This window comes from Rattus rattus, chromosome 14 (genome assembly GCF_011064425.1).
Source record: "Rattus rattus isolate New Zealand chromosome 14, Rrattus_CSIRO_v1, whole genome shotgun sequence".
Classification (NCBI taxonomy): domain Eukaryota; kingdom Metazoa; phylum Chordata; class Mammalia; order Rodentia; family Muridae; genus Rattus; species Rattus rattus.
In genome coordinates this window covers 62,865,893-62,889,333 of record NC_046167.1, presented here as the reverse complement: position 1 = coordinate 62,889,333, position 23,441 = coordinate 62,865,893, and the positions used below count along the sequence as shown (strand labels likewise).

The 23,441-nt window shown below is 45.9% G+C and overlaps 1 long non-coding RNA gene and 1 other non-coding gene across 2 annotated transcripts; both read right to left on the bottom strand.

Annotated features, from left to right (window-relative positions):
• Nucleotides 1-5,327: 5,327 nt before the first annotated feature.
• Nucleotides 5,328-5,436, bottom strand: LOC116884134. Its single transcript, XR_004385857.1, has one exon. It is a non-coding gene; the product is annotated as a U6 spliceosomal RNA (small nuclear RNA).
• Nucleotides 5,437-12,823: 7,387 nt separating this feature from the next.
• On the bottom strand, nt 12,824-21,906 carry LOC116883759. The gene is made up of 3 exons (XR_004385783.1): nt 21,757-21,906; nt 14,534-14,651; nt 12,824-13,163 (listed from the first exon to the last, which is right to left on the bottom strand). It is a non-coding gene; the product is annotated as an uncharacterized LOC116883759 (long non-coding RNA).
• Nucleotides 21,907-23,441: the final 1,535 nt, after the last annotated feature.

Genomic DNA, 23,441 nt, shown 5'->3' with positions numbered 1-23,441 from the left:
CAATTTGACAGTTTATTTTGGACAGCCAATAGTCTTTGCCGATGTACTTCTTAAATATATAGATTCCGTTTGCTCCACACTCTGGAGAGGGCCCACTAGCATTGCCTGAACCCATAAGAAACAGGTGTGGTGACATGGAGCGTGGCTCTGAGTGTTTGACCTCCTAGCCCCGCCTACTTTGCAGCCATTTTTGTTTTCTCTGAGCAGCCTGAAGTAGGCTCTCCTTGAAATCCACTTTCAACCTCTCTGAAGCATAATAGCAGTAGCACTCACCATGAGCTGTGCTAAGAACATCACCAGTGCCAGTTCATTAAACCCTCAAGGCCACCCTGTGAGTTAGGGGCCACTGTCCTCCCTGCTTCACACACTGGGGACAGTGAGAGCTGAAATAATTTGCCTAAGTTCCCTTAGCCAGTAAACGGTAGCACTTGGACTTGAACCTAGGACATCTGGCTCCAGATTTTGAACTCTTAACATCTCTACAGTGTTACATCCATTCTCCCTTCCGGTAGACTAACCCTTCTTCCAAGGCCCCCTAAAGTCAAGCATGAGCTCCTAGATCCTTCTATGTAGCTTTTGCTTTGTTAGACGCTCTCAGAAATTCTCTGTAAAGCAGGAAGAGACTGAACTCTGATGCTTATCAACACCACCACAGGGGTCTGCCTCCGTGCCCCTTCTTTACCGCTCCTCTTTATGTGCAGGAAAACATTCCTTTCCTGATTCCCTCCAGGCCTAGAGATAATAAAGGTTAGGGTCATCTGAGCAGAGGGAACTTCAGTTAAGAAAAATGCCTCCGTAAGATCTGTCTGAGGACAAGACATTTTCCTAGTCAGTGATTGGTGAGGGAGGGCACAGCCCCTTGTGGGTGGAGCCATCCCGGGACTGGTGGTCCTGGGTTCTATGCAGGCTGAGCAAGCCAGTAAGCAGCATCCCCCCCCCCCATGGCCTCTGCTTCAGTTCCTGCTTCCAGGTTCCTGCCCTGCCTTCTCTTCATGAAAGACTACAGATATAAACCTAATTTTAAAAAACAACTTTCATCCCCAAGTTGCTTTAGGTCATGGTGGTTTTTCACAGCAATAGTAACCCTAACTAAGGCAGATTATTTTCTTAAAAACAGTTTCATTCTGTAGCCCAGGTTAGCCTAGATCTCACTGTATATCACTATATAGCACAGGACGACCTTGACCTTGTGATGATCCCCCTGTTTCAGCTCTCTAAATCCTGGGATTACACACATGAACCACCATGTCCAACCCAGCTTTAGATCTCTAACGTCCTCTCAGTTCTCAAATGCTAAAGGCTGAGTCACCAACAGCTCACAGCTCTCCACTACGATTCGCTTTCTTGACAGAGGCCCAAAGGCAATAGAGGGTGAAATGACCATGAGCTTCAATAGTTGAAACCATGAAAACAAAAGTAAGTCTTTCTTCCCTTTGTTCATTTTCTTAGGTCTTTAGTCACAGCGATGGGAAGCTGGCATAGTAACCACTCTCTGTTGATATTAGACAGCAAAATGGCCCCTAAAGATGTCTGCTCTGCTACAGAACTTAAGATGACCTTGTACAGGAGAAAATAGTTTCCACAGGTGTGACTCATGAAAGGTCTTCAAAAGGAGAAGACCAGGAGGGATAGGAGAGGGAAAGTATCCTTCCCTTTTATCCTCCCTGGGTTCACTGGGACCCCTGTATCAAATGAAAGCCTGTGTTAGTCAGCTTTCAGTCACTGTGATGGCGGACCTGAGGTAACTCAGAAGACTTAGAAGAGGAAAGATTTATCATGGTTTCCAGCCATGTTGCTTTAGGCCTGTGGTGGGGACACCCATCATGACAAGAATATATGGTGAAGGAAGCTGCTTACCTCGCAGTGGCAGGAAGAAAATGGCCCACAGGAAAGAAAGCATGAGTCCCAACTCCCAAATCCCAACTTCTGTTAGGTCCCACCACTTACCAACATCGCCATCTGCTGGCCACCTAGTCTTCAAGTGTGGCATTTGGAGGGCATGCCGGATACAAAAATAATGCCTGGGTTCAGCTAATCTAGATGAAGAGGGCCAGGCTGTACTGAAGGATGCCTTTAATGCCAGCATTCAGGAGGCAGAGGCAAGCAGATCTCTAGGCTTGAGGCAAGCCTGGTCTGCAGAGTGAGTTCCAGGACATCCAGGGGTATACCAAGAAAGATAGATCTGATAGATAGATAGATAGATAGATAGATAGATAGATAGATAGATAGATAGATAGATAGATAGATAGATAGATAGATAGATAGATAGATGCATATATTCATACACTTATACATTCATACATACATACATACATACATGGGTGAAGAGGATGAGGAGGATGAAGGGGTCAGACCAGCCGGTTCTACAAAGCAGACTTTGGGACACTCCTGGAAATCTGTGTGGGAAAAGAACACAGGCCAGGTAATCAGAACAGCCCTTTGTTATAGACAATAAAGAGCTGGGTTCCTCTTGGTAGAGCATTTCTCTAGAGAAGGTGAAGTTTTGTTGACGGTGTTTTAGGGTTTCTAGATCTGCAAAACATCATGACCAAGAAGCAAGTTGGGGAGGAAAGGGTTTATTCAGCTTACACTTCCACATTGCTGTTCATCACCAAAGGAAGTCAGGACTGGAACTCAAGTAGGTCAGGAAGCAGGAGCTGATGCAGAGACCATGGAGGGATATTATTTACTGGCTTGCTTCCCCTGGCTTGCTCAGCTTGATTTCTTATAGAACCCAGGACCACCAGGCCAGGGACAGCACCACCCACAACGGGCTGGGCCTTCCCCCCTTGATCACTACTTGAGAAAATGCCTTACAGCTGGATCTCATAAAGGCATTTCCACAATTGAGGTTCCTTTTTTGTGTAACTCCAGCTTGTGTCAAGTTGACACACAAAACCAGCCAGTACAGTAAGCATGATGCTATCCTGCCTTGGATGCTACAGGGATGGGTCTGTCCAGGTATCTATTCTGGGTGGTGACTGAATCATTTTCTGGGAGGGGACTCGGCAGTCACTTGTGAGGACATTACCAGGGTAGCTCAGACCTTTTCCTCTAGCGTCCCTAGCAGCTGCCCTCAAAACCTTCCCACAGAAGCCTTGAGAGTTGTTGCCAGCCCTGGGAAATAATGTAGATGTTGACTAGTCAGAATGGCACCTGCGTTTGCACAGGTGTGGCCCAGGCCGTGCGGTCCCACCATTTGTCACCCTTGGCATGAAGCTGCCCTAGAGCTTCATGCCTGCCGTGATTCGTGCGGCTGCTCACCCGTGTCTGACCACATTAGTGTCGACTCTGTGCTTGGCTCCCCTGCTGTGTTTCCTACTTCAAGCTGAGTTCTCCATTCCCTACCATGTTGCTATCAAATACGAATCATTCCACCTCTTTTCTTTGCCTCTGCAGAGGCTAAGCCTCTAGTGCCTCTTCTTAACTGAATATTCTGGGGAGGCGGTGGGGGGAGGCACAGAGGGAGTGTCTTTCAGGAAAGGCCGCTTCCCATTTTGTGCAAGTCAAGCAGTCAGATAAAGTACCCCCCAAAACATCTGACCCTGAACCACGACCATTGTGATCATGGCTATCAGAAACTGTGATAACGGCTCGTATAAATCTCTACGCTTGGGGTCAACTTGTTGTGTAGCAGTAGAAGACTACAGGTGATCAGACTAGTCTCTTCCAGAATCATCTCAAAGGCCTTTTGTAAAGGCGGTTTTAGTCTGCACATGCAGAGTTCCCAGGAGCTGAGGATACTCCTTAGGAGTTCTCTTCCCTTTGCAGAAAGGGAAGGCATGCTTTACAAGGTTCTGGGCAGTTTGCCCCATTTCTCCAAGTGGCCCACAGATCTTTCGTCTTTCTTGGAGGATCCTATTGAAGACCTAAGAGGATTGTTCTAATTTCTTCTGAATATGTCCCTCATCTACCAGGGTCTAACTGCATTTCTCTGCCAAAAACCCATACATATTTTCATACAAATTTACACAAAGCTTATGTACCTAGCCTCAACTAATTACTAATAGTTAACTAATAATGGTTTTGCTAGGTGGTCAGATTGACAAAGAAGAGACATTTCCTCTTTCTCCAGGAATGAATAACAGAACTAAAATGTAGCTTGTCTAGGAACCTTAACAGAGGAGAGTTCCAAGGCTCTGGAAGGCTGGCGTGGGTGGGAGGTGCACCAAGTCAGGAAGAGCTTTCTCTATCGAGGAGTGAACATGACTTTTAAAAGGATCTTTATAGCAACTTGAGGACTATTACTCTTGCCCTGGGTAGAAAAGCAGCAGAAACGAGCGTGAGGTTCTGATCTGCAGTATCACACGATGCCTCGTGGACTCTTTGAGTTTAACAAGAGCACCCAAAACTAACAAGCGCGACTGGAGACACCCACAGGAGCCCTGCACAGGCTCTCGGATCCTAGGAAAAAACGAAGTTGAGTGCTCTTTGGTGGGTGTGGTTGGGGCCAAGATTTCTTTCCTTTGCAGGGTTTGTCTCAGGTCGGTCTGAAAGGTGAATAATACAGTCCAAGCTCAGAAGTGAGTAGAATTCACAGACTGGTGGAATTCTTTATGCATAAAAGCCCTCGTAATCCTCAACCAGGTTTGCTTACCAGTGATGGGACGAAAAGGATTTCCCTACAGGTTGTGCTGAGATTCCTAGGCTTCTCCAACAAGTGTTTCCACCAACCAGGCCTAAGGTTCCTTATTCTAGAACAAGGCATTCATACAGCATCCGCCAGCTAAGAACAGAGGTAAGCAAGGCCAGCTGGCATGTGGCCATCTGTCTGTCCCTTTTCTGTTTTGATTTTTTTCAAGACAGATTTTTCTCTGTGAAGCCATGGATGTCCTGGAACAGCTCTGTAGACCAGGGCTGGTCTTACAGAGATCTGTCTGCCTGTGTCCCAAGTGTTGAGATGAAAGGTGTGCACCACCACCGGGCTGAAACTGTTACTTTTTAAAAGCCCACAAACATATATTAATATTTTATTAATTCTTTAAGAATTTCATACATAGTATCTTAACCATACCTCCCCCCCTTTCCCCTAATTTCCTCCTAGTCATCCCTCTCCGTTTTATAACCGGTTCATTTACTTTCTTTTTCAGTAACTCACTGAGCCCAATTTGTGCCACCCATAGATGTGGGACTATTCAACAAAACATGGTCAGCCTACCAGAGGCCACACTCTTAAGGAAAACTGACTCTACCCACACTAGAAGCCATCAGGGGTCCTTGGCGCCTCAGTTAGAGGTGGGTACTCAGGAGTCCAAATCTGCCATGCTGGAATGTGGGCTGCTCTGATCTTGTATGGATTTAACAGCTGTGCGTTCACCCATCGCAGCCAAACCATGGGATGCTTCCAACATTTGCAGATCATCCTTGCCCTGGGGCCAGGCTGATCTTCTCTGTACCCTTCTAATGGTAGTCCATGGACTGTCAAAGCAGGAGCACCCAGTGTGTTTTAATGGCATGCTACCTCAGGTCGGCTATCTGACTGGAAAGGGGCTATTTCTTTCACCAGGCATTGGGGCTAGCTCAGTGGTTCTCCATTTTCCCAATGCTGCGACCCTTTAATACAGTTCCTCGTTATTCCATCGCTACTTCCTATCTGTAATTTTGCTACTGTTATGAATCATAGTGCAAATATCTGATACGCAACCCCAGACAGGTTGTGACCCACCGGGTGAGAACCACTGGTCAAGCTGGAGCTAATCACCTGATGACGTAGAGAGGCTCCTGAAGCCTGGGTCCATCTGCAGCAACTAAGCTTCAAGGCGCAGCCTCTGGAAGGACCAGGGAGAGCAAGGCCAAGGCCGCTGGAGCAAGCTCCTTAGAGAGCTGCTCTCTTCTGTGTGTCTACAGCAAGGCCAGAGCCTCCAGATGAACCATGAGAAAGCCATCTCCTCATCGGGGGTGGGTGATGCCAAACATCTGGATGTTATATAATAAGCCATTTGGGTTTGTTTTCCTTGCTCTCTTAAAAATAATCCCAGCAATGAAGCCCGGGTTTGGAACTCTGCTTCCACGTCCTCTCTGTAAGGTCGGAGTGGTCTTGACGATTCTTCTTTTCCATTAAAAGCTACGCATGCGCACTCAGGAGAGGGGCCGTGGAACTGGAACTGACATTTGTAGGTGACTGTGAAGCTGTCCTGAGGCTCCTCAGGCTCCTTGCGGTCACGGCGCCTGACAGTGGAAGAAACGCCGGAAGCGAACATCTGCAGGTGCTGGTGGCCCAGGCTTTGGAGAACACTTCTGCCCTGTAGCTTGGCTCTACACACACGTCAATGACTCCAATACCGTCAATGAGTCCAATGCCTCTTGCAAATTCTGTTCCAAAACCCTACAGTTTTGTAGGTCACCCTGAAGTAGGACAATGGATTCTTGGGCTTTCCATGCCCACAAACCACAGCCTGATTATAATGCTGCCAAGTTCTCGATAAAACACAATGTGTCGCCACAAGGAGAGAGCAGCCCGTTCCTTGCTATGCTACCTACTCTTTCGGTTGGGCCCCACCACGCCTTACTACTTTCTTTCTGCTTGTCTTCTCCCAAGGCTCATACCATCATTCACTTACGTTGCAAAGAGATCTTTTGGCAAAGGCGCGTGTGAGTGGCACTTCCACTCCAAAGAGTGGCTGTCACCCTTTAAAAGCCCATGAGCATCCTTTAATGGCAGGTACAGTCTCTCCTTGAGGAAAGTATTGTTTCAGAGAGACTGAGGTACAAGACAACTAAAAGTTAAGAGTGGTGGTGCACATCTGCAATCCCAGGTGTCAGGAATGGTGGTGCACATCTGTAATCCCAGGTGTCAGGAATGGTGGTGCACATCTGTAATCCCAGGTGTCAGGAATGGTGGTGCACATCTGTAATCCCAGGTGTCAGGAATGGTGGTGCACATCTGCAATCCCAGGTGTCAGGAATGGTGGTGCTCATCTGCAATCCCAGGTGTCAGGAGGCTCCAACAAGAGGGCTGAGTTCCAGGCCAATCAGAGCTATACAAGGGAGACCTTGTCCTCCAAAAACAGAAGTAAGGGGAAGAGAAAGAAGAGGGGAAACAGGAGGAGGAAGAGGAGGAGGAGGAGGAGGAGGAGGAGGAGGAGGAGGAGGAGGAAGAAAAGGAAAGAGAAAGGAAGAAGAGAGGGAAGAGGAGGGAGAACAAAACAATAGACGCTGTTGAAGAAAATTAAGCAACTTGCCTCCTTCATAGCTGAGTTGGGGCACAATTTGCGTCTGTGGAAACATCACAGTAGAAAAGCCATTAAGATCTTTGCTTTGGGAGGCAGCAGGCCAGGGTGCAAGTCTGACCTCTGTCACTGTGTAACTTGAAGCAATTGTTTAGTTTCCTGAAACCTCCTCTGTTAAGTGACGAAAATAACATGGTGTTTCTACTGGGCTCTGTGAGGAGAGAATGAGTGTGAAATACTGGGTTTCAGTGACTTGCCTGGTGCAAAGTTTCTCTGATGATCAACTCCCATTACAGTCATCAATAGATTTTCCCGGCTCTCTCTGGGACTCAGCTTCTACAGGAGCTGCTCTTAGGCTTTAAACAAAGTAGGCAATCTGGATTCAGCTCTACAAAGAGTTACTGAAACCAGAGACTTTTATTGTTAACTAGACAAGAATTCTGAAAGGGGATAGTTCCAGCACAGGCATGGTGACCTAATAATGTTGCCATGTCTTGTGTGACTGAGACGTGACCTGACTGGGGTTGATGAGGGAATAAAGGAAATACACTGAAGTGACAAACACCAAAAGTCTTTGAATAAGGTGGATCATGTGTACTTAGAGTGCTACCAACTTTCCGATCACACAGAACTTCAACATGTTTTTTGTTTTGTTTTGTTTTGTTTTGTTTTTATTTTTTTGGTATAGCACAGGGGTCAGGTGGGTCATATGTACTTTGATGGAATGGTACTAACTACCCAACAACACAGAACTTTAGTCTGTTTTTACGTACAGCATCGGAGGCAGTGTCAAGAGCATCTAGAAAAGGTTAAGGCTAGCATTGTCTTTGCATGTTTTTCGATGGGTAAGCTCTGAAAATCAAGGTTCCAAGAGACTTCATCTCAGGATTGTTTCAATCAGTTGATATGGTTCTCTTGTTACTATTAGATAGTTTAACTATTCCTGGACATCAGCCTATCCTGTTGGACAAATTTCCTGCAGATAAACATGGAGATGAACTTTCATGGATTAATGCTGTTTAGATGAATTAATGATTTTATAGAATTTCTGATTTGATTAAAATAATTTTAAGAAGAAAGTTTTAAGAGATGGTTTTAGTCATTTTGGTAGAAAGATGCAATAAAGTCAGAACCAAGAATAGAATGTGCTCACTCCTCATAATAAGACTTCATAATTACACTAAAAAGAGATATATAGGCTTGGGATAAATTGGTGTTCAAGGAAACACATTCAAGTCCAAGGATAAAGTCACAGGTGTACACTAGGGCAAGGCAAGGTCATGTCAAAACTGTAGCTTTGAACTTATAATGAGCTTACAGTATGAAACACTGCTTTGAACGTGTTATTGATACTTTCTGTAACTCCTCATTTTATGTAACATTTTATCTATGTTGTAATTCCTTCTTACATAGATAACTTTTTGTCTAAGCTATAAAAAGATAGCAATGAGAAAGGTGGTGTAGCCACTTTCTGCTTCACCCCGTGTGTGTGTGTGTGTGTGTGTGTGTGTGTTGTGTTGCCTGTGTGAGTGACTTCTTTCATTTCTATGGTTCAAAAAGAGTTAACAAGCTCCGAGTCTCTTGCCTGGCCAGCGAGGGGCTCCTGGCTGACTCACCAAAGAAAGGAGTTCTAGCAATAAATCCTTTTATTTAATTCCCTGCTGCTAAACAGCATATGTTAGCCAGAAATTAGTGCTTATTTAAGCACAAATGAAAAAGAGAGTTAAAGAATACTCAGCGTTTGTTAAAGCACAGAATACTAATAAAGAGTTAAGTTACCCCGGCGCTTAGTTAAGCACAGAGAGTTAAAGAAAGAAGAAGCCAGGAGTTTTCAGCCACAGAATTAGCAAAGCAGTGCTAGGTTTCCAGACGCCAACAGCTTCTAGCTCCCAGTAGAGTTAGAGAGAGTTAGAAATCCAGAGATCATCCGTCTTTTGGCTTTTGTGGAACTCTGTGTTCCACCTTAGATCTGAACTCCAAAAGTCCAGGGCAGACCCCTCTGTAGGAGCTCTCTGTAGGTGAGCAGGCTCCAGTTGTAAGCATCTGGGAGGAGGAACTGCAGTTGCTAGTCTCTGCACAGACCGGTCAATTGTCTGTAAACATTTGCACGGGGATACACTGTACTCAGACCATGAGGACAGCTCTGCCCTCCCTCTGAGGATGGCACGCCAGGAGTTAGTTTGCCATCCCCATGAGTGTGAGGCACTAGTCCTTGACGTGGCCATGCCCATGTGGAACAATTCACACTCATTCAGGTTTCTTTGCCTCATTACATGATATTATTGAAGAATCAGGTTTGTGTCTGTGTGCAGTTTTTTTTTCCCCCTCCATGATTATAATATGGCTGCTTCAGCTCCAGATGTCAAGTCCTCACATGACAGAATGGAAAGAAAGCTCACTTCTCAAATTCCCCTTTCTTATTAAGAAAAAGTTTTTTTTTTCTCAGATATTTCCAGCAAATTTGCCTTATATTTCCATGGTCAAAGTACTTCCATGCCTAACACTAACTTGGTATAGGGAAATAAGATGTCTATGGTATAGGGAAATAAGATGTCTATGGGTGCTTTGAATTAAAGATCTAAAACATGTTTTCTATAAAAGACCAATTAATTAATAGTTTACTTTTTGCATCCATATGGTCTCAGTTCTGCTCTCACACCCTGAACATAGCCATAGACAATAGGATAAAAGATACACATGTATGTGTTCTAATAAAACTTAATCTTTCCCAAAGAGGTGACAGGTAGGCGTGGCCAATGCCTACCTCACACCACTCATTATTTCTGAGTATCCAGGTAGATTTGATTAGCAAAGAACAGGGAGTCCATGCTTAGTGAGCATGCCACTATGCTCCTAGGAAAGCCAGTTACTGCCAGAATCAAACCATCAGGAAGCTGGGGACCACACTTACAGAGACAGGTGTGTAAATACATACCTAGGGACTGTCTGGGTCTATACTCGTGGTCCAGGCTGCATGCCCTATTTCTTCTAAGGCTTGAGTGTATTTGCAGGGAACGGGAGGGTATGTGGAAATGATTCACAAAACTAAGGTAGGGTTGAAAAGAACTCATCCTTCTATGACACTGCATGTCATAGATGGATGGTTGGAGATGAACCTTATCTTCATTGTCCCCCTTCCATCACCCCTGTGGCTGGGACTTCATTCTTACCTTAGCTTGGATAGTAGGTTCCTCTGATGTAAGAAATTTCCTCACATCCTGAAGAAAGCCTAATTATTCCATGGTTTATGTAAGGCACCAAATTACATACTTAGTGCAAAAGGGAATAAATATATAAATACAAAATAGTAAAAGATATATTCATTCTCCCTCTCTCTGTCTCTCTCTGTCTCTCTCTCTGTATCTCTCTGTCTCTCTCTGTCTCTGTCTCCCCCCCCCTCTCTTTTTTTAGGAACATACACTTCCAAGTGAGTTTTGATCCCTTTGGAACATGTGCTCTTCCAGTGAGACCACCTTGGCACATCTTCCAGCAGGACTTTCCCAGTCGTAATTACATCTAGATCCATGTTTTCAACCACAGAAGAAAGTCAATCTGGTCTGGTTTGGAGTGTTCCCTGTTTCCTTTGACCAAAAATGGTTCCTCTTAATTTACTGTCTGGAGTTTGCACTAGACTTCAGATCACATGGGGAGGTTCCAAAGATCCTGTCCACCTTCCACAGAGCCACTCCCCACACTGAAGGAGGTAACAGATGTGTAGGGGGTTCATCAGAGAGCCCCCTCACCCCACCACCTAGGGTGGTATAGCAACTCAGCCCCTCAAACACAGTGAAGCAGGGGAGGCCGCAGCCAGGAAACTGCATGGCTGGTGGGCTAGACTAGGGCCTGGAAGTTGGGCCAGGTTTGGTCAGGAATAGAATAAGACTCACCATGGACAAAAACTGTAGCTTCACAAGAAGACTCTGAAACATGAAACATGGATTCAAATATCAGCTTTGCCACTTACTAGCTGTAAACACAGTCAAGTTTCTTGAGTCCCCAGAATTTAGCTTCCTTGACTCTGAAGTGGGAATAAGTAGGCTGATCTCTCAAGGGCTTTGGGAGGAGTAAGCAGGCTAATGGCGTACGTAGGACACTAACGTAATGTATGATAACACATGTAGGACCATAATGTCAATGTTTACTGTCCCCATGCTGCAACTGAACAAAATCTCACTGAATCACCGCCTTCCTGCTCCATCTCAGGATCTGTGTGTTTTAGCTCTTACAAGGTGCAGTCCAAACAAACTGAGATGTGACCATTCCATTGACTTCTTGGCCTTCCTGGAGGAGGCAGGCGCCGGTGTGTGAGCTCCTGGTTGCCGTATCTTTGCTTCAGCTCCTCTCTCCTCTGCTTTGCCAATCACTGGTCTCTGACTCAGGCTTCTGTCACAGTCTGTGTGGCTTCTGTAACAAAACATCTTAGACGGGGAAACTTAAAGAGCAAAGAATGCATTGTTCATCCACTGTTCTGGAGGGTGGGAATTTGAAGACCAAGGTGCTGGCAGATTTGGTGTCTGGTGAGCGTCCACTCCTTGCTGGAATAGGTGATGAAGTGTGGGTGTTCCTCACATGACTGAAGGGGGCAAGAACAACACTTTTCAATTACCTCCTTTATAAGGGCACTTGTCCTGTAATCATGACTGAATCACTTCTCCATCGGCCCCACCTCCTAATATGATCTCATTATGTATTGGGTTCCAACGTACATTAGGGAACGGGAGACAGCATTCAGACCACAGTAGGCCTATAGGTCCAACTGTTCCTGAATGTTGGTGTATCTGTGGCAACACATTCATGCTGACTCTTACTCCTGTGGGAGTAATCTTGTGGGGTTTTCAATTCTCTTCCCATTGCTGGAGATCTCCCTTCTGGTGAAGGGGTCCTGGTGTGTGGTACTCACCTGCTCCCAAGGGAGGTTAGTATAATCTGCGTTTTGCTGACTCTTAGAAACAAAGGCTGTTTAGCAACCCTCCCACCCCTCCCCTCCCAACTCCTCCCCAGTCCTATCTCCAACTTCTCTCACCCGCAACAGGTAGCTGGCTCTGTGTGTCCACGGTTCCCAAAGTCCAGGACCCACCTGTAAATCTCTCCAAGCGATTCTCTGGTATCCACCTACGTAGACTCTGTGCTGTTTCTTGCTGGTCTCTTCTAGATCTTTAGTTTGAAAATGAGGCATATTGACATCCTCCAAGCCAAACCCAAGATAGTCTCCACGTCTCCTGGGAGCATAGGCAGGAAGGTATAGACATAGCCTGCGCAGTCAGGGTCTCAGCAAAAATTCCAGACTCAGTCAGATGCAAATGAATGTCAGGTTAAAGCAAACAATAGATATCTGGAAATTACCTGAGAGCGCTCAAAGGCTCTGCCCAAGTGACAGATCTGCTGCTGCCCCGTGGAATCCCAGATGTGTTTCCCTTCCCTGCGCCACATTTAGCAATGCAGCACCGATCACCACTAATGTTGCCGTCTACCTCGCTCAGACCTAGTTCTCTCACATCACCTGAACTAGAGACAATCCTCAGAACACCCGTTTTAAAGTAAAAAACGCAGAGGGGCAGGCTTGTGCCTATGGAAGAGGGAAGCTTAGACAACAGGAAGGAGGCATATGACTCCCCCACAGGACAAGGAGAGTGGTGGGTGGTGGTTGTGGGGGGGGGAGCGGGGGAGTAGGCAGGCAGCCTTGAGGACTCTTAGGCTTCACAATAAATGAGGACGCCTGGCGCCTGCGGCGGGGTCAAATGGGGTCAGACAAGCTTATCCCTGCGCCTGGGAATTAAGGGTATCCTGAGGACAGCTGTAGAACAAGAATCTCCAGGGTCCTCCCTTTCTAGGCAGGTCAGGAACCATGGAGGCAGAAACGCTATCAAGGTAGTGGCAGTGGTATTTCTCACCCATGGAAACGACGTCGAGCTCCGTGCAAAGCCCAGACGAGAGACAAAGAATAGCTGTCAGTGCTGTTCGCCTCCTCTAGAATCGATGCTTGGTGTACGGTCCCTAAAGCCAAAACCAAACCAAACACTCCTGAAAATATCAACAGACTTTGCATCTGTGACAGGTCCCCGAAACTGTTTCTCCGAGCTCGTGACAACAAATGCATGCCTTGCAAATCATCCCAAAGCCACCCGGGACATCGGCGGTTCCCCCACCCCCTGCCTCCGTCTCGCCGGGGAGGACTCAAGGCCTGGGCGCATCTGCTGGAAGACTGGAAAACTTTTGCCAGGCTGGTCTTGCGCAGCCAGGGGCGTGTAGACACGCAGCACGGCACTGCCACCTTGTGGCCGGCGGCTGCATCGCTGACGACAGTTAGCAGCATCCAGCAGAGGACTGGAGCCTGAGGCTAGGCAGCAGCGCACGTCCGCAGGAACGCACTAGGCTAGCAGGAGCAGGGGCGGAGCGTGCCGGAGCCGGTCACGTGGGTTAGCAACAGGCAGCAGCCAATGACAGCGCTAGTCAAGTGGCGCGTGCGCTTGGAGACTCCGGGAAGGCGTGGAAGGCTCTGCCTCCGCAGAGCAAGCTGGCTGGGGGAGTGGCTGGGGATGGTGTTTGGAGTTCCGACCGTGCTTTGGAGCTGGGGAACCAGATCTTTAGTAGAAACCCCCTGGGGGACAGCGAGTGAATAAGAAGATGGCAGAAGGGACGAGTCCTTGTCCCCCTGTGTCAGCCACTTGTTGCTTTGCCAAAGCCTTAGCAACCAGTCTGTCCACTAGATTCTTAGTGGGTTAAAACAGAATAAAGATACCCCTAGTCAGTGGCTCAATGCCATAAAACTTATTGCTACAAATGAGCATCAACACCTCACAGAGCCTAAAGGACTGGTCAGAGGAGGACAAAGCAGAGAAAGCCAGGAATTGGGTCACAGGGGGGAAAAAGTTAACCTAGTTGGTTTTCATTTTCCCCAGTACAAAGAATGACTTTTGTGGTAATCCCACCGTGTTGACATAAACCAGCCCACCCTTGAACGCTGAGCTGACCACACTACACAATGTCGGGTGGAGGGAATCAGAATGGCCTCTAACAAGCTCAGTCTCCAAGGGGTTCTCCTGGTTTTCTGGGCCGAGCACATTGTTTCTTGTGAATGGCCTCTCTCCCTCTCTCCCTTCTGATCATGGTTCCCCCTTGCATATTGATCTCTCTGTAACAAATCCAGGATTGCCCCGCTGAGAACTTCTAACCCATTCCTGTACCTCAGGGCATTTTGAAGGACTAGAAGCTGTCACACCGTTGTCGGATGCTCTTACGTAGGCAAAAATGGCCCAGCCTCCAGGATCCAGCCATCCTACTCGACTGGAGGGGTGACTTTGTAGTCGTGAATTGTATCTTCATTCAGGGTTAGATTGCCCCTGAGGGTGGTGGAAATGACCTACCTGTCAAGAGCAGGAAGCAGTTTAAGGGCTCTTCCAAGACATCTTCCTTGAGAGTAGCCCTGCCTTTCATCAACGTGGAGACCTCACTCTTTCCCAACACAGCATGTCAAGCTTGTGCCTATGAGAGAGGGAACTTGGTCAACTGGAAGGAGACATAATACACACACACACACACACACACACACACACACACACACACACACAGGACAAGAAGGGCGAAGGTAGCTAACCTTGAGAACTCTCCTATGTGTATGTTAACCCCTGAGTTTATCCATTACTTGATACAACAGGCCTTGTAGACCCACTAAGTCCTGTCCAGTAATTATATTTCTGCAGATCTGATTTATTTTTTAAGTACAGTGCTCCGAAGATCCTGGCTGGTATGCACTTTGAGTCCATGAATATGTATTGAGTTCTAGGCAGCAGACACCACATAGCCACATGGGTACTAGAGGATGCCATTGCAGCAAGAGAGAAGCTGACAAAGTGAGGCAGATTCCTGACATAAGTGAGGAGGGATCACCCTGCCGCCACAGCCAAGCCCTAAACCTCCTCTCCTACCCTGCTTCCTCCAGCTCCCTGCTGTCTTCAGGTCCTCTTGGGCCTCCTTTGATCAGGGAACAACTGTCCCTGTATTTAACAATTACAAACACCCTGAGAGTCAGAGGCCAGGGATCTCAAAGAACAAAAGGCCCCACCTGGCTCCAACCTTAGCTCTTGCGTTTGACAAAAATCCCCAACCTGCAGCACGTTCTGCCAGTCTGAACTTCGCTTTCTTTGTCTCTAACGTTCACTCGTACCTGTTAAAGGGCCCCGAGGAATCTGTGTAGAACCCCAAGATTACTGCAAACACAATTTAAATTTCCCATGCTAAAGGACTGCTTCATGGGAGCTCCCATCTCTAAAACCCTAGAAGCGAAGATTTTCTGGGTCTGGATGTTTTTGTGATGGGGGTTGAGCCCCTGGTTTCTTTCTTCGCATATTACTAGGTTACAGGACACGGTCTTGCCAGCTTTACGGAAGCCACAACAGGTTCCCCTACTCCCTGACCCGGCACAGAGTTGATGGCTGTGCCTGAGGATAAAATTAGATCTTGGTGGAACAAACTCGGCTGTCGTGAGGAAAGCCCCACAGCAGATGCCCTTCACTAGTCTTGTAACTTTGATCAAATTAGGAGAACTCATCAGCTTACTCAAGTCTAGAAAACAAGGAGGTTGAGTAACTTAGTAATCCCGGGCACTCACAAGATCTTTCCTGGATTCAAGACCAGCGGTTCTGAACCTATGAGTCTTGAATCCTTTGGGGATGGACCAACTCTTTCACATGGATCGCCGAAGACCGTCAGAAAACAGATATTTATGTTACAATGTGTAGCAGCAGCAAAATTACAGTTATGAAGGAGCAATGAAAGAATCCTATGGGGAGGTCACAGCATTAGGAAGGTTGAGATCCGCTGTTCAAGGATCCTCATGAGGTTCATCTTCTACCCTGCCTCCGGGCCGAGTCCCTTGATCACCCCTCTAATACGTGTACCCACCCTATTTGGTGTACGGGGGAAGCGAGCAAAGGACATCAGACTGTAAACAGTAACTGATCCATTGTTGTGTTTGCACAGGTGCTTTGAGTCCACAGCAGTCTTTGACCTCGGCTCAGCGAGCAGGTCCCCCACCTCCAGTTCTACGGGACATTCAGTGTGTGTGTGTGGGGGGCTTTTGGTGCACACTCATGAAGGCAAATTAAGAAATCCAATACTCCTGAGTTAGGAGAATGCTTAAAAGAAACAGGATTCCTTAACCCTGGGTTAAGGACTAGGGTTAGGCCAAAAAAGACAGACAGACAGACAGATAGACACAAACAGAGAGAGAGGGACAGAGGGACAGAGAGGAGGGAGGGGAGGGGGAGGGGAGGACAGGAGGGGGGAGGGGGAGGGGAGGGGTAGTCATTGTCTCTAAACATGAAAGTTCTAGGGAAAAACAATTTTAGGGCCAGACATAAGAGCTTGCTTTGCTCGTGGCAATGGCTTGGTTATAAGTTAACTTTATGGGTCACTGAGTGCCTGGAAACAGACTATAAAGAAACGGAAGGGTTACCTGCGAGCTTTGTGTTGGAAATGGCTGTGACCAGTTGCTTCTGGAACAGGGACAGGTTGACTGCAATAAACTTTACAGGCTCAGCACCTGTCTGCTAAGGTAGGACTTGGAAGTCAACTTTGGACTGAGTAACGTGTGAGGCTGCATTTAAAAGGGCAAGCACAAGAGGTTTTATTCCAAGCGGGAAACAATTCATTATCCAATGGATACATAGGACCTGCCTTTCTTGACTACCTCCGGAAGGCTATCTGTAAAGCCTCGTCTAGGTCAATGTCCACCATACAAGTGACAGAGACCCAGCTTTTACCATGCTGGCTTTTAGTTGTTTAAATCTCCTAACTCTGAGATAGGAAAGCACTTAAAAATAAAGATGAAGGTGTTAGCTGTTGAGAACCGCTGTCTGCAACTTTTGAAGGAAAACCATTCGAAGAAAACCAACCCATTATACAAAACGTTAACTTCTATTCAACCATCCCGTCTAACGTTGGCAGCCATCCGTTATCCAGTGATGATTGATTAAGCACATCACACAGTCTGCCGTTGAGCAGCGGGGCCTACTCTCCAGAAGTCGTGAGCACCGAATATGAAACAAGGCTCTGCCCGAAGCCCTGTAGACAATAGACATCATTTCCTTCTGTTTAATTTTCTAAACCTGTACGTGGCATGTTTTCTTCTAAACAGGATGCAGAGCCAAGCGTGGTGGCCCACCTCTGTAATCCCAGCACGTTGGAAGCTGAAGCAGAAGGATCTCAAGTTGGAGGCCAACCCTAGCTATGCAGAAAGAGTCTCTGTCAAAAACCAGTGCTGGGGAGAATAAAACCGAACATGGCAGAGAAAAGTGTTCAGTTGAGCTTGCGGAAGAGCTGACCTAAAGGATCGTCATCAACAGCTCTGTGGCAATGAAACAAGACATCCCATCTCTCAGGCTCTGATAAACGTCTAAGTAGGTGAGATCTTGGCCCTCAAAGATTAGCTATAGCAGTAGCCGATACTGACCAAGGCAGACACTGTGCAATCCTCATCAGTCTGCCCTTAAAACAGTCCTGGGTTCCTGGGTTGTATTGCAATATTGTTTCCTCATTTCCACATGACGGAGCTGGGTCCAAGGTCATCCAGGAACAAAGAGGCAACTCTAACTTTGAATCAATTCTTCCTCCACATTGCGAGGTGCATGACACCCTTTCACAATACTGAACTGCCTGGGAGAGGAGAGAAAACCTAACTCTTCCCCCCAACCCCCTTGTACCTATTCAGGGTTTCCCTTATTTGGAGTGCTTGAGACCAGAAGTATTTTCTAGTTCAGATTCTGGAGCATGTATGTGCATGTACGTAGCTAGATAGTTCAGGGATAGGACCCGTGACTTAACCTACAATTCACTTGTTTCATATGTACCTTAGTGCGTACATGAAGATCATTTACGCGACATCTTTTAGTGCACCTGGGTTTTGCTACGACTCTGCACTTGAAGTTAGGAATGGAAAGCACTATTTGAGCATCCTGATAGCGCTCAAAAAAAAAAAAATCTGGATTTGAGACTTGTGGATGCATTCGATATTTCCCTATTGCTATGGTAAAGCATCACAACCAAGGCAACTTATGGAAGAAGACACTTCTGTGGTGTTATAGCTCCAGAGGGGTAAGCATACAACCTGGCAGGGAGAGCATGGTACCAGGAGGCAGGCGGGATGACAGGAGCAGCCAGAGACAGCAAACTGTAAGTAGATAAGGCTTTTGACTTCCAGGACAAGCCCCCAGCGATACAGTTCCTCCAGTCAGGCCATGCTGTATAAAATTCCTCAATCAGCACCTCCACTTGGGGACCAAGTGTTCAAATGTGTGAGGCTACAGAGGACGTTTCTTACTCAAACCACCACGCTGGGTTAGATTGTCACCCGGATTTACTTGGAGCTGCCAACAGGCACAGCAATGCCTTGGCCAGTGCTCTCTAAGCTCCCAGCACCCTCCCAAAAGTGATTGCTGAAGCAAGAGGTGGAAGGGAGGTAGCTCCAAGAGGTGATATGCTCACACCTGCCACAAATGTAGGAGGCCTTTTACATCAAGCCTGGCTTCCAAATGTCCCTTCAGCTCTTCCATGAACACAGCATCATGTGTGATGCTAAGATAGGGTACTTGAATCCCGCTCAGAAAGCTATGGTGGCCCAGACGCTGTATCAGGATCACTGAATAGAGTTTCTGGTCTCCCTGTCTATTGCTCCTCCATGGACACTTACAAAGGCTCACCCTCCTCTGTATAAAGGAGAAACCCATTTAGGACCCTCATGCTGAGTGATTAAAGACTGCCTGTCAGTCCCTTGGGTGAAAAACAGTCAGGATTTAAAAACATCACCTCTACCTTCACAGATCTTCAGGGATGTTTTGGCTTTTAAAATATCAAAATAACAAAATAGTGATTTATCCTAAAAGTAACAAGGACATCTCAAACATGAATGGCACATTCTTGGCCCTTGGGAAAACTCTGTGTCTTGTAGGATACACCTAGGGTGGTTTGAGTTAGGCCAGGTATCCTAAGAGCAGAAATAAGGAACGCAAGCGTAGTTGGTTTTTGGTTTTGTTTTTGGTTTTGGTTTTGGTTTTGTTTTTTAATGGCCTGGCAAGATGGTTCAGCAGGTACCATCAAGCACAAGATGGCTACCAAACCCTGAGGCACCCATATAGTGGAGGAAAAGAACCAGCTTTCACAGGTTGTCCTCTGACTTCCACACAGGCATGCTGGTACACGCATGCTCACATGCATGCATGCACACGGTACATTTTAAAAATGTTTTTAAAAAAGTTAATAGATTAGACACAGATTAATGAGTTGAGGAAAGCCAGCCATAAGAAGTCTCACATTTTGCTATGACAATACTGGAGCTGTCAGAACCAATAAAACGAAAATCATTTACATGATCAATAAAAAGAGGAAGCAATTATGCAATATTTTCAGGAATAGGAGCAGAAGAGTGAATTCTCTGTGCTTTGTTTGTATTAGATCCTCTTGGATCTGTATTGTGGCTATAAATTACACTTCCCGCGATTAATTCAATTTTGTGTGTAAAGATATACTTCCCTTAAAATTTATTTTTAGGTCTTGAAAACTGCCCCACATTCTGCTGACCACGTATCTAATCTGAGAACCTCGCTGTCAGCTCCCTGGGGTGACAATTAGCATCTGGAGAAACCCTCTTAAGGAATAAATGAATATTTCAAGACAAAGAAGTCTGGCTTAAATCTGGAAGCCCAACCGTTGATTCTAGCCGGGCCACTACATAGATGTAAACTTACAGGTTACTTCTCTGGTTTAGAAGAGGGAAAAGTTTGGAGTGGTATTGGGTGCTTGTACTCTCAGTCCCTGGAATGAAGAGCAGGAGGGACAGGAGTTCAAGGCCAGCCTTGGCAGCATAGCAAATTCAAGGTCAGCCTTGACCCTATCTCGAAGAAAAGAAAAAGAAAAAAAGAAAAGAAAAAGATGACAAAGAAAAGCAGAAAAATTGGGCAATATCTTCTCAAGATTGCATTGTGAGCTATTCTTGTGAGCAAAAGCAGATTTTTCTCTTGATGACATTGGAACAACCCAGAGGAATCGCCAAGGACTGAAGACGAGAGACTGAACCAGGGACCCTGGAAGCAAACAGGACCAAGAACCAGAGGCAAAGGCTGCCACCTAATTCCCAGGAACTTTCCACAGATTCCAGGTAAAAGGAGACATTCCTGGTTATGTACTAGAGCACAAAATATTAGGACAGAGGGCACTCTGGGTGTGACATTGGCAGAATCGTTTATTGTCCCTTGATTCAGCCAATATATTTTTCAACAGTAGAGAATATTTTTCATTATTTACTTATGTGCATATTAGTCTGTGTATATATGAATCTATTTTTGTGTGTATATGTGCCTACTGCTGAGTTCCATGCCTTTGTGTGTCTCCCTTGTCTGTCTGTCTGTCTGTGTCTGGAATAGTGGGGACACAGAAATCCATGAAGCCCCCTCAGTGACACATTTCCTCCAATAAGGCCACACCTACTCTAACAAGGCCACACCTCCTAAAAGGCCACTCCCCTTGGGCAAAGCATGAGTCTATGGGGATCATACTATTCAAACCACCACAGTTTGTACGTGGGCACGTGTACAGGCCAAAGAACAATTTTGTGAAGTCAGTTTTCTCCTTCAACCTTCATGTCAGAGTTCTGAGGTTTGAACTCAGATCAGTAAGCTTGCACTGTTGGGTAGTCTCCCCCAGCCCATCACATATGTTTTAAATGCTTAAAGATTCCAACTTGAATGTTGTTTCTGCTCCCTATATACCTATGACCATCAATTCAGCACGACTTTAAGGAGAGAACCTTTTCTCAGAATTACACAGAGATCTTCCTTGCCCAATTTTGTTTTCTGTTGCTATGATAAAGGAATGAGCAAAAGCAGCTTGAGGAAGAGAGGGTTAATTTTATTTTATACCTTATAGTCCATGATAAAGGGAAGTCAGGGCAGAAACTCAAGGTAGGAACCTGGAGGCAGGAAGTGGAGCAGAGGTCATGGAGGGGATGGATACTGCTTGCTTACTACTTACTGACTTGCTCCTGATTGTTTGCTCAGCTCACTTTCTTATACCTCCCTGGACCACGTGCCTAAGGGTAGATCTACTTACACTGGGCTAGACCCGCCCACATAAGTCATTAATCAAGAAAATGCTTCCACAGATTTGTCTATAGGTCAATCTTATGGAGGTATTTTAGCTTGTGTCACATTGACTAAATAAATATATAAATAAATATTAGCACAATTGATCCGTTGTTGATCTGATATACAAATATATCACTATTAAATTACGGCCTCTTTATTGTTTATCACTCGAGATCTCATGTTAATATCAAAATATACACATAACTTTTAAGGGATCCATAGTCTTTAGGAAAAAACAAACTCAACCTTTTAAAAGTTCAGTGTCTAAAAATCCCCAACATCTCTTTAACAGTCCAAAGTGTTTCAATTGTGGGCTCCTAAAATGTCAACAATGAGTTGCACGCTTCTTATTCTGAGAGGAAAATATCAGAGCACAGTCACAATCAAGTCAAAGCAAAACCCAAGTCCAGAAATATCAATCGCTCAGTGTCTGACACCTGGGACTCACTCACCATCTTCTAGGCTCAAAAATGCCCTAAGCAGCTCAGCCTCTGCGACCTCTGGAACATACATCTTGTCTGTTAGTCTCAGGCCAGCTCCACGCCACCAGATGCTCTCCTTGATAGCAATCCCAGGGTCCTGGTATCCCCAATACCCAAGGTCTTCACTGTAACTGAGGCTACACCTTCATACATGTGTAGGCTCTCTTTGGGCGGTGTGGCAGTGACACGTGGTTCCAAGCCACACCCTTTCTCAATCCTGGAATTTCCATCGCAGCAAATATAATGACCATGGATTTTTCCTTAGCTCTCATTTCCTCCTCCCAGCAAACTTCCTGGCTTCATCTTTCTGTTACTGTTTAAGTGAAGAATGTCACCCACATGATCAGGGATTTGAACAACTGATCCCCAGCTGGGGACGCTGTTTGGAAGGCTGTAGAACCTTTGAGAGAAGGGACCTGGGTAGAAGAAGTCGATCGCTGGGGTGGAGGGAGCTTGAGATGTGTTGCCCTGTCCCTCTTCTTGCCCAGTCTCTGCTTCCTAGCCTACAGAGATGTGAGTAAGCAGCCTCATACTCCTGCATCCATGGCCTCTAGACACCCTCACTATGGCAATGAAATGTAGACTCAAACTTGAGACTAGGCAAATATTTCCTCCTTTAAGTTCCTTTTGGTCAGATATTTAGTAACAGTCAAAGAAGTAACTGACACACTTCTCCTTCCTCTCTACTTGTCTTTCCTTCCTTGAAATGTCTGTGAACTCCCCTGTCCCCTTAAATCTTCCTCTATTCATGTTTATCCCACACCATGTAGGCATTCCCAAAGACAGTTCTCTCTCCAAAAAGACTTAGTAGTAGAGTAATTATCAGTAAGTCTTTTAAGAAACAGGAGGTTCTTTAATCCTAGTCTACTATCTATAAACGTATGTGCGTGTCTATTTTTTTAAATCTATAATAAAGAGAAAGTTTTAAATAGCCAAAAAGCACTGATCATTCCTCAAATTCTTCTTTCAGTTTTCCTCAGTCCCCAGCCAAGAGCACAGTGCCCTCTTCCTGTGAGAATTTATTCCTTGGAAGTCCCAAAGTCACTGTGCACTTGCCCCTTCTGTCCACCCTGAGGTTTCCCATGCTCCACTCCATCCAAGCTATGTGGAAAGACAGCATGGCTTTTAAGTAGGGCAAGTCTATGAAAGGGGACTAGAGAGCTGATCCCCTCCTGTGATGCTGAGGTGCAGAGACGCTGTGGGCCTCAGATTCCCATGGATGAATGTGGTCAGTCGACAACATGCTGTTTGTCTCAGACCTTCCTATCAGGGAAAAACGAGACCCAAGTTAATGTAAGGGGGAATGATTGGTACCACTTAGATCCAGAATGTCCCCAACTGAAAATATACATGTGGGTATCTTGAGACTATGGTGCATCTATTAGGTACCAAGCGCCATTCTCAAAACTAAGCATGCAGTGTAGAATGAAGACACCCATAGTTCCCTCTCCTCTTCAGGAGCTAATGTTCCAGGGAGTAAAGAGAAGCTTTCGAATTCACAGAGGCCTGAGAAGAAAATGAAACTTAAAGCTAATATGAGATACAAGATTCATAGGAGATAAAGAAATTAAAGAAAAGACTCGGTATATAATTTATAGGCATAATTTTGATTTCACCAAAGAATATATATTAGTTAAAAAAAATACATTAGAAAT